This window comes from Crocuta crocuta, unplaced genomic scaffold (genome assembly GCF_008692635.1).
Source record: "Crocuta crocuta isolate KB4526 unplaced genomic scaffold, BGI_CrCroc_1.0 scaffold610, whole genome shotgun sequence".
NCBI lineage: Eukaryota > Metazoa > Chordata > Mammalia > Carnivora > Hyaenidae > Crocuta > Crocuta crocuta.
Genome location: NW_027527456.1, coordinates 164,179 through 173,574, shown reverse-complemented (window position 1 = coordinate 173,574; position 9,396 = coordinate 164,179). Strand labels below are relative to the sequence as shown.

At 42.1% G+C, this 9,396-nt stretch overlaps 1 long non-coding RNA gene across 2 annotated transcripts in view; it reads left to right on the top strand.

Annotated features, from left to right (window-relative positions):
- The window catches only part of LOC144230639 (uncharacterized), a 9,330-nt gene extending 228 nt beyond the window's left edge, over positions 1-9,102 (top strand). The window contains exons 1-5 of one of the 2 annotated variants that reach the window (XR_013334827.1): positions 655-769; positions 7,098-7,222; positions 7,507-7,664; positions 7,828-7,987; positions 8,626-9,102. This is a non-coding gene — a long non-coding RNA (uncharacterized LOC144230639). Of the gene's footprint in view, positions 1-654; positions 770-7,097; positions 7,223-7,506; positions 7,665-7,827; positions 7,988-8,625 lie in introns of those variants that run through there. The other variant, XR_013334826.1, reaches the window with a different exon arrangement.
- The last annotated feature ends 294 nt before the right edge of the window (positions 9,103-9,396 follow it).

The following is a 9,396-nucleotide window of genomic DNA, read 5'->3' as shown; positions in this document are numbered from 1 at the left end:
ATGAGGAGATTCAGGGCTCTTTGGAGAAATCGCTTTTCCTAGGGCCGAGCAAGGGAAGTACAAGGTGAGCCTGGAACATCTTGTGCCAGAAAGTAAGGGAGTGCTCAGAGGATGATGGGGATATAGCAGAATGATACGGGGGGCAGCCTGAAGGGGCTCACACCGGGTCAAATCTGGACAATTTAAGCACCAAAAAGAAGGAATTTTAGGACTTCTAGTTCCTCCCAAGTTGGAGTAGCCCCATTCCCTCCAAACCCTCCCTCTTGCAACTAAAGACCCCGTGACACAACAGACAGGAAGTTCTGAAAGGTGGAAAGGAGACAAACTTCCTAGGGACCCCAGGGCTTGAGAAATAACAGAGCAGTGAATTTCCGTAAGTCCTGGCCTCAGGCTCTAGAAGCCTCCCATCCGGAAGGCCCGGATGAAAAATAAAAAGCTACAAGGAAAGCCTGTTCCCCTTAGCCGAAGGTGCCAGAAAACAGGTGGACTAGCATCAGGAAACGTTTTAGATGATACCAGCCCAGCAGGAGCCAGGTACCAATGGAAAATCCACCCCCACTCACAGGAGCAGATTACACAAGGCAGTGAGAGAGGGGTCTAATCAGGATTCCAATTCTTAGCTCTCTGGTCAGCAGGGCCCAGCGAGCAGGTGAGCTTACAGTCCCACGCAGAGGTAAGGAGATGATGCAAGCCCTGCTCTTGCTGGGGACAGATTTCCTGCTGAGGGAGGAGAGGAGTTTCCACCCCCACCCACCTATTTCGGGGCAGTGTAAGTGCTTCCCCTTTGCTGGGCACTTGAAAAGAATGTGTGTTCCCATGGTGTTGGATGGGCCGCATCTCCCATGTATATGCTGAGTGTTTGTTTAGTAGTTTTATCAGTTGATAAGAGTNCTTCCCCTGCTCACGCTGTCTCTCTCTCTCTCTCTCTCCTAGAAATAAATAAAACATTAAAAAAAAGAGTGGGTGTTGAAGTCCTCAGCTATTACAGCGCATCTGTTTATTTCTCCTTTCAGCTCCCTTAGGGTTTTTTTAATATTATTGAACAGCATGCGTGGGTGGCTTAGTTGGTTGAGCCTCCCGCTGTTGATCTCAGCTCAGGTCTTGATCTCAGGGTTGTGGGTTCAGGCTCCTCCTCGGGCTCCACACTGGGCATGAAGCCTACTTAAAAAAATTATTGAAGGATAGTAGACATGCAGTGTTATATTAGTTGCAGGTGTACGACATTGTGATTTGACAATTTTTTGCATTACGCAGTGCCCATCATGTGTAGCTACTGTCTGCCACCATGTAACATTATTACAACACTGTTAACTCTCATCCCGATGCTGTACTTTTTTCATTCCTATGACTTCTTTATTTTATAACTGGAAGTTTGTACCTCTTCATCACCTTCCCCTATTTCAGTCATCTCCCCAGAGCTCTTCCCCTCTGGCCACCACCAATTTGTTCTTTGTATTTATGAGTCTGTGTCTGTTTGTTGTTGTTTTGTTTATTTTGTTTTTTTTTTTTTTTTAGATTCCACATATAAATGAAATCATATGGTATTTGGTCTCTATTTGGCTATTTGGCGTATTTCACTTAGCATAATACCCTTTGGGTCCATCCATCTTGTTGTGAATGGCCAGATTTCATTCTTTTTAAAAGTTGTTTTAATGCTTATTTATTTTTGAGACAGAGCATGAGTGGGAGAGGGGCAGAGAGAGAGAGAGAGGGAGGGCAAGAGAGGGAATCCAAAGCAGGCCCAGGCTCCAAGATGTCAGCACAGAGCCTGACATAGGGCTTGAACTCATGACCGTGAGATTATGACCTGAGCCAAAGTCGAATGCTTAACCAACTGAGCCACCCAGGTGCCCCAGATTTCATTCTTTTTTATGGATGAGTAATATCCCATTGTGTGTATACTACATCTGCTTTGTCCATTCATCTGTGGGCCCGTACTTTGGTGACTTCCATATCTTGGCTCTTGTAAACAACGGTGCAATGAACATAGGGGTGCCTGTATCTTTTTTTTTTTTTATTTTTTATTTCTAGGAGAGAGAAAGAGAGAGACAGTGTGAGCAGGGGAGGGTCAGAGAGAGAGGGAGTCACAGACTGAAACAGGCTCCAGGCTCTGAGCTGGCAGTCAGCACAGAGCCCGATGCGGGGCTTGAACCCACGGACCACGAGATCATGACCCAAGCGAAAGTCGGACGCTTAACCGACTAAGCCACCCAAGCGCCCCTGCATGTATCTTTTTGAACCAGCATTTTGGTTTTCTTTGGGTAAATACACAGTAGTGGAATTACTGGATCATATGGTATTTCTATTTTTATATTTTAAAATAACCTCCATACTGTTCTCCATAGTGACTGCACCAATTTACATTCCTACAAATAGTATATGGCAACATTCGTTATTTCTTGTGTTTTTGATACTAGCCCTTCTCACTGGTTTGCATATTAGTTTTTAGTTTATGTATTTTGAGGCTCTTTTGTTTGGTACCTGTACATTTAGGATTCTTATAGCTTCCTGGTACACTGATCCTTTTATCATTATGCAATGTCCTTCTTTGTTTTTATTAAGGTGTTTTGTTGTTGTTGTTTTGTTTTGTTTTTGCTCTGAAGTCTACTTTATCTGATATAGTGCTAAATATATGTGGAGAAAAGATTTAAGACAATTATATTTAAAAAATGGGAAGGGCAAAAGAAGTGAGGTTTCTATACGTCATTCAAAGTAGCAAATGCTGATACCAATAGATAAGTTACATGATCTACTGGTTACCTAAGGCAACCACTAACAAATCTATACATGGGGTGCCTGGGTGGCTCAATCGGTTGAGCTTTGGCTCGGGTCATGATCTCACGGTTTGTGGGTTCGAGCCCCGCGTCGGGCTCTGTGCTGACAGCTAGCTCCGAGCTTGGAGCCTGTTTCAGATTCTGTATCTCCCTCTCTCTCTGACCTTCCCCTGCTCACACCATCTCTCTCTCTCTCTCTTTCTCGGAAATAAATTTTAAAAAATTTAAAAATTTTTAAAAAGAAACTTATAAAAACAGATGTACTTAAAGAAATCTGTAGAAAACTACACACCCAAAACACTATAAATAAGTAAAGACAGAATCCTAAAACATCTTCAAGTACCCCACAGGAAAGTAAGAAAAGAGAAAGGAATAAGAAACAGAGAAAAGAAACAAAACAACACATTAGCGTAGCACACTTACACTCTAACATATCAATAATGATCTTAAATGTAAGTGATCTAAATTCATCAATTAAGACACATTGGCAGAGTGGATTAAAAACATGACCAAATAACATGCNGAGCCTGCTTCAGATTCTGCATGTCCCTCTCTCTCTCTGCCCCTCCCCTGCTCGTGCTCTGTCTCTATCTTTGAAAACTGAATAAACGTCAAAAGTGTTTTTTAAACTTTTTTCATTTTTTTTTAAATTTTATTTCTGAGAGAGAGAGACAGTGTGAACAGTGGAGGGTCAGAAAGAGAGGGAGACACAGAATCCGAAGACAGGCTCCAGTCTCTGAGCTAGCTGTCAGCACAGAGCCCGACACGGGGCTCGAACCCACGAACCGTGAGGTCATGACCTGAGCCAAAGTCGGTCGCTTAACCAACTGAGCCACCCAGGTGCCCCTTAATATTTTTTTTTCGAGAGAGAGAGAGCATGAGCAGGGGAGGGGCAGAGAAAGAGACAGACAGACAGAGACAGAGAGACAGAATCTGAAGCAGAGTCCAGGCTCTGAGCAATCAGCACAGAGCCCAACGTGGGGTTTGAACCCACGAACCGTGAGATCATGACCTGAGCTGAAGTCAGACGCTTAACTGACTGAGCCACCCATGCCCCGCCTCCCCCAAAATTTTAATGACTCTTAATAGACTTAAGATGAAGGCAATGAAAGCCTTTTTCTCCCTTACCAACTTGGAGATTTTGATGCAAAAATAGCATGTATTTCCAGGTGCTGTGGCTTCCCCCTATTCAAGTAATGTCCTGGCACGGTTCTATTTTGGGTGGTGATTAGTTTAATTGCCTCTTCTATGGCATTTTCTTCCTCTACGTCTCACTGCTTATAAAACTGCAGATATTTAAAGGGTTCTGAGACTTCCCCTCGATTAAAAGGTTTTTTTAAATGTTGTATTTATTTTTGAGAGAAAGACAGAGACAGCCTGAGCAGGGGAGGGTCAGAGAGAGAAGGAGACACAGAATCCAAAGACAGGCTCCAGGCTCTGAGCTAGCTGTCAGCACAGAGCCTGACACGGGGCTCAAAGCCACGAACCATGAGATCATGACCTGAGCTGAAGTCAGACGCCTAACCGACTGAGCCACCCAGGTGCCCCGATTAAAAGTTTTCACTATTTTTTCTATATACTATTTTCCTGACAAATTCCAATACATTTCAAATATTTCTAGCGTATCTAGCACTTATTTGGGGAAAAAAACAAAAACTCATTATCTANAAAAAAAAAAAAAAGAAAGAAAAAAACAATGCAATACAAACCCAGACAAACCTAAAGGGAAAAAAAAGACATTGGGAATATTAAGTTAAAACAAAGGCAAGTTAAAAAAAAAACAACAACTCAGGTTTGAATCCAGGTTCATTTTTTTAAGTTTATTTATTTTGAGATAGAGAAAACACAAGTGGGGCAGGGGCAGAGAGAGAGGGAGAGAGAGAGAATTCCACTGTCAGCACAGAGCCCCTTGTGGGGCTCAAATTCACAAGTTATGAGATCATGACCTGAGCCGGAGTTGGGTGCTTAACCGACCGAGCCACCCAGGCACCCTAAAGGTGAATATTTTTATAACTGACAGATCAGATGTCATGAAAGAAAAAAAACTGACAAATTAAGCCTCCTAAAAATAGAATTGTGTATGCTTCTGAATATTTTGCTATTCATATACCAACAGAATTTTTTAAACAAAAATGAGTTCAGTGCGTGCTTATTGCTTTGCAATTTGTTTTTATTCACTTGGCAATAAAATAATAGCATCTTTCCAAAGTGGTGCCTTTGTTTTAATGGATGTATAAGTATCTCATTATATTGAAATTGAGAATGTATTCTCTTTCATATTCTTCTCTTTTGTAAATCTCTTAACTGACTAGGTTATAGGAGAAGCACCTAATCCAATGGGTTTTGTGATATCCTCTGTTCTGATGTGTGACTGGACATAAGTAAGTCTGGAAAAAAATGCTGAGTCACGGAATATATATTTTTTCACCACCCCCTGGTGGATCTGAATCTTAATATTTAAAAAAATAGTAATTAAGATTCTGAAGACAATATAGCTATGAATGTTGGAAAATGACATCATTTAAAAAAATTTTTTTAAATGTTTATTTCTGAGAGAAAGAGACAGCGTGAGCAGGGGAGGGTCAGAGAGAGAGGGAGACACAGAATCTGAAGCAGGCTCCAGGCTCTGAGCTAGCTGTCAGCACAGAGCCCTATGCGGGGCTCAAACCCGTGAACCGTGAGATCATGGCCTGAGCCGAAGTCGGACGCTTAACCGACTGAGCCACCCAGGCGCCCCGAAAATGACATCATTTTTGACGAGGGAAAAAAAGACAATGTAGCTTAAATTAAAATCTTCTCACAGCCTGCAGCTCACTGAGGTCACACTGGAAACGTGCCGAGTGTGACCTTCCTTGAGGAACTCAGGGCTGCCTTAGTGCCTTAATGTTTATGTTTTATTAAAAACTAAAAGTAACCTTATCTTAACAGCTGAAAGTCTTGCATCAAAATTCCTTAGAAACTCACTTGATCTCTCTTCCCTCTCCTTCCACAAACTCAAAAGTATACCGTCGGTCACTCCTCACAATCCCAGTGCAAGCTCTTTCTGCCCACGGGGTCCTGTCCCTGTGATTTCATAAAATCACTTTTTGCACCATAAACGGCTCAAGAATTCTTTCTCAGCCATTTGCTCATGAACCCCGCTTTAAATTTCGTCAGTTTTGCTTCCCAGAGCCATGATAAAGATGTACCATTTTAGTTATTAACTTTACAAAATAGGGGCGCCTGGGTAGCTCAGTCAGTTGAGTGTCCAGCTCCTGATTTTGGCTCAGTCTGGATCCCAGGGTCGTGGGTTCGAGCCCCGCATCGAGCTCTGTGCCGACAGCTCGGAGCCTGAAGCCTGTTTTGGAGTCTGTGTCTCCCTCTCTCTCTGCCCCTCCCCCCCTCACACTCTGTCACTCTCAAAAATAAATTAACAACAACAACAAGATAAGAAATTTTCCCTTACACCCTCCATGGTCTGTTTCCTTCCAGAAAATTCCCTGGACGGGATTTTGCACATAGCCCGGTAGAGGGCCTTGTGTTCTGAGCCACAAGCAGGCATCCGTACAAGACATTGCAGACACCGGTTAGGAAATCAGGAATGAGGGCTTCTAACCTCCCACACTCCACCCACAGGGCTATCAGTTTCCATTTACAGCTGTTCAGCCAACAACAGATGGTGTCTAGCTTCCTTTTAATCAAGGAGGCAGAAGAAATGGTTTCTAAGAATAACTAGCAGCTTGGGAAAATATCCCATTATGTGAATTATCATGCAAGTATTTTACATTGCAGCTTTTATTCCCCTAAGATTCTTAGTCTCATTTTAAAATGTATTCGGAAGATATATAGGCATGTAATATTACTGCTTAGGAGAAATACATTAAAAAGGAATACATCACAATGGTAAAGGATGGTTATTACTGAAGAGACTATGGCTGATTCTGCCACATTCTTTTATTTTCCTGATTTTAATGGTAGCACACATATTTTGTTTTGAATATCCCATTTTCAAAAAGAAAATACAGAAGAATGTAAAAAAGACAAGAGACAGGAAGTAAACATATGCTTATCAAAANATTTAGACCCACTTTTTAAAAGATGTACTAAAAGCATTTTTAGAGAAGTATAAAATAATGTAGGGGCACCTCGATGGCTCAATCAGTTAATTGTCCGACTTTGGCTCAGGTCGTGATCTCTCAGATTCTGTCTCCCTCTCTCTCTCCCCTTCCCCTGCTCATGCTCTGTCTCTCTCAAAAATAAATAAACATTAAATTTTTAAAAAAATAATGTACATGAGAATGACCCATTTAGCCTTTACCTAATTGGTCGTTTTTATCCTTTCAGTGAAAAAGTGGAAGAATCGACTTGAGTGAAGAAGACACGGATCACTTTTCCAGAGACAAATTTTATCTTGATTGCAAAGAGAAGGAAAAACACTGATGACTTTCTGTCACCAAGTATATTTTGAAGTAAAAGATCATTTACTTATTTATTCCACAAGTATTTAGAGATTCCTTTTATGTACCAGGCACTTTTCATTCCATAAACTCCCTCCCTACCCCTCCCACCCCCAAAACTTTTGCCGGCCTAATCTAGATCACAAGCCCTTCTTATTAGGAAACTAGCACTGTTACCATTTTCACTCCCTCTGGGTAGATCTTCTACGTCCCCATCCCCAGCTGTCACTTGGCTAAGGTCCCTTCATTCCTTAGTTCCTCAACTGTTCTTCAATGAGAACTTCTCCCCACCACAGCTGGGTTCTGCCCGTTGGGCATTCGCATCCTCAGGACCCCTGGATGGACGTCTACATCAGACTCTTTGCCAATGACAGGTCTTCTGCTTAATTGTGGGAACCAGGAAGGAAGGGCAGGAAACCCCTGAGCCAAATCTGCTGACATGTCCCATGTATGCGTAAGTGGACTGCACTTAGGGCTTAAGTAGGTTTGTAGGCATTCTCTTGTTCCAAGATGGTATTTCTTCTCTCCCACCATATTTTATTTTACATTTTTAAATGTTAATTTCAAAATGATTTTATTTATTCATTTTTTAAATGTTTTATTTATTTTTGAGACAGAGAGAGAGAGAGAGAATGCAAGCAGGCGAGGGGCAGAGAGGGAGACAGAGGATCTGAAGCAGGCTCTGCAATGAGAGCTGAGAGCCAGATGTGGGACTCGAACTCACGATGAGTCATGACCCAAGCCGAAGTCGGAAGCTTAATCAACTGAGCCACCCAGGTGCCCCTGTTTTGAAATGATTTTAAATTTAACAGAAAACTTGCAAGAATAGTACAGAGACATTTTTATGATGAGTAGGATATTTTGTAGACTCGAACTCCCCCCATCCATTTAGTATTCATTGATTATTCTTGCCTAAATCAAGAATGATTGAAAGTGGAGATTTTCTTTCTTTTTTAAGGTGTTTATTTATTTATTTTGGGGGGGAGAGAGAGAGAGAGCACGTGCAAGCAGCAGAGGGGCAGAGAAAGAGGGATACAGAGAATCTGAAGCGGGCTCCAGGCTGTGCTGAGGTGTCAGCACAGAGCCTGATGCAGGGCTCGAACTCACGAACCGCAAGATCATGACCTGAGCCGAAGTTGGATGCTTAACCAATTGAGCCACCCAGGCACACCTGAAAGTGGTGATTTTCTAACTCTGTCAATTTTTTTCTACATTTAATAATTGTATTCTACCGTAAGGCACCTGGTATAGATTAAAAAGTTTGCATAGTCCTAAAATTCATATACTCAAAACCTAACAACCAAGAGGATGGTGTTCGAAGGTGGGGCCTTTGGGAGGGGATTAGATCATGAGGGTGGAGCCCTCATGAATGGGATAAAAGGGACCCCAGATAGCTCTCTCTTCCCTTCTACCAGGAGAGGACAGTGAGAAATTGGCAGTTTGCAACCTAGAAGAAGGCCTTCACCAGAACCGGACCACGCACGTGCCCTGATCTTAGACTTCCTGCCTCGAGAAGTGTGAGAAATAAATTTCTGTTGTTTCTAATTGACCCATTCTGTGGTATTTTGTAACAGTGGTCCAAACAAACTAACATAGCACCCTTATTTATCCATTTGTGAATGTATGTTGTATATGTGTGTGTATGCACTTATTATGAGTAAGGATTCATGGATTCTTCTTAAAATGGCTATAATCTGTTACAATGAGCATTTATCTTGATACTCAAATGGTCCCATTTTTGGCCAGTGGGAGCCCCTGCAAGCTGGCTTGTGACATGTCTACATCGTTGTTTGAGCACATCCATACTTAATTACGCAGAAGGATGTTCCAAGTTCATGTGTTTTCCCTGCCCAAGGTTCCTTCTAATGGGGAATGAAATTTAAGAACCAAGATTTGTCTGCATTTTAAAGTTTTTCATTTATGATTTATCAATTATAACTTACATTTTCCTTTTAACAGTTAATATTGAGTATTATTTTCCTTTTTATTATTTTTTATTTTTTAAGTTTATTTTTGAGGGAAGGGAGAGCACAAGCAGGGGAGGGGCAGAGAGAGAGGGAGAGAGAGAATCCCAAGCAGGCTCCACACTGACAGTGCAGAGCCCAACATGGAGCTCGAACCCATGAACCGTGAGGTTGTGACCTGATCCGAAATCAAGAGTTGGACGCTTAACCGACTGAGCCACT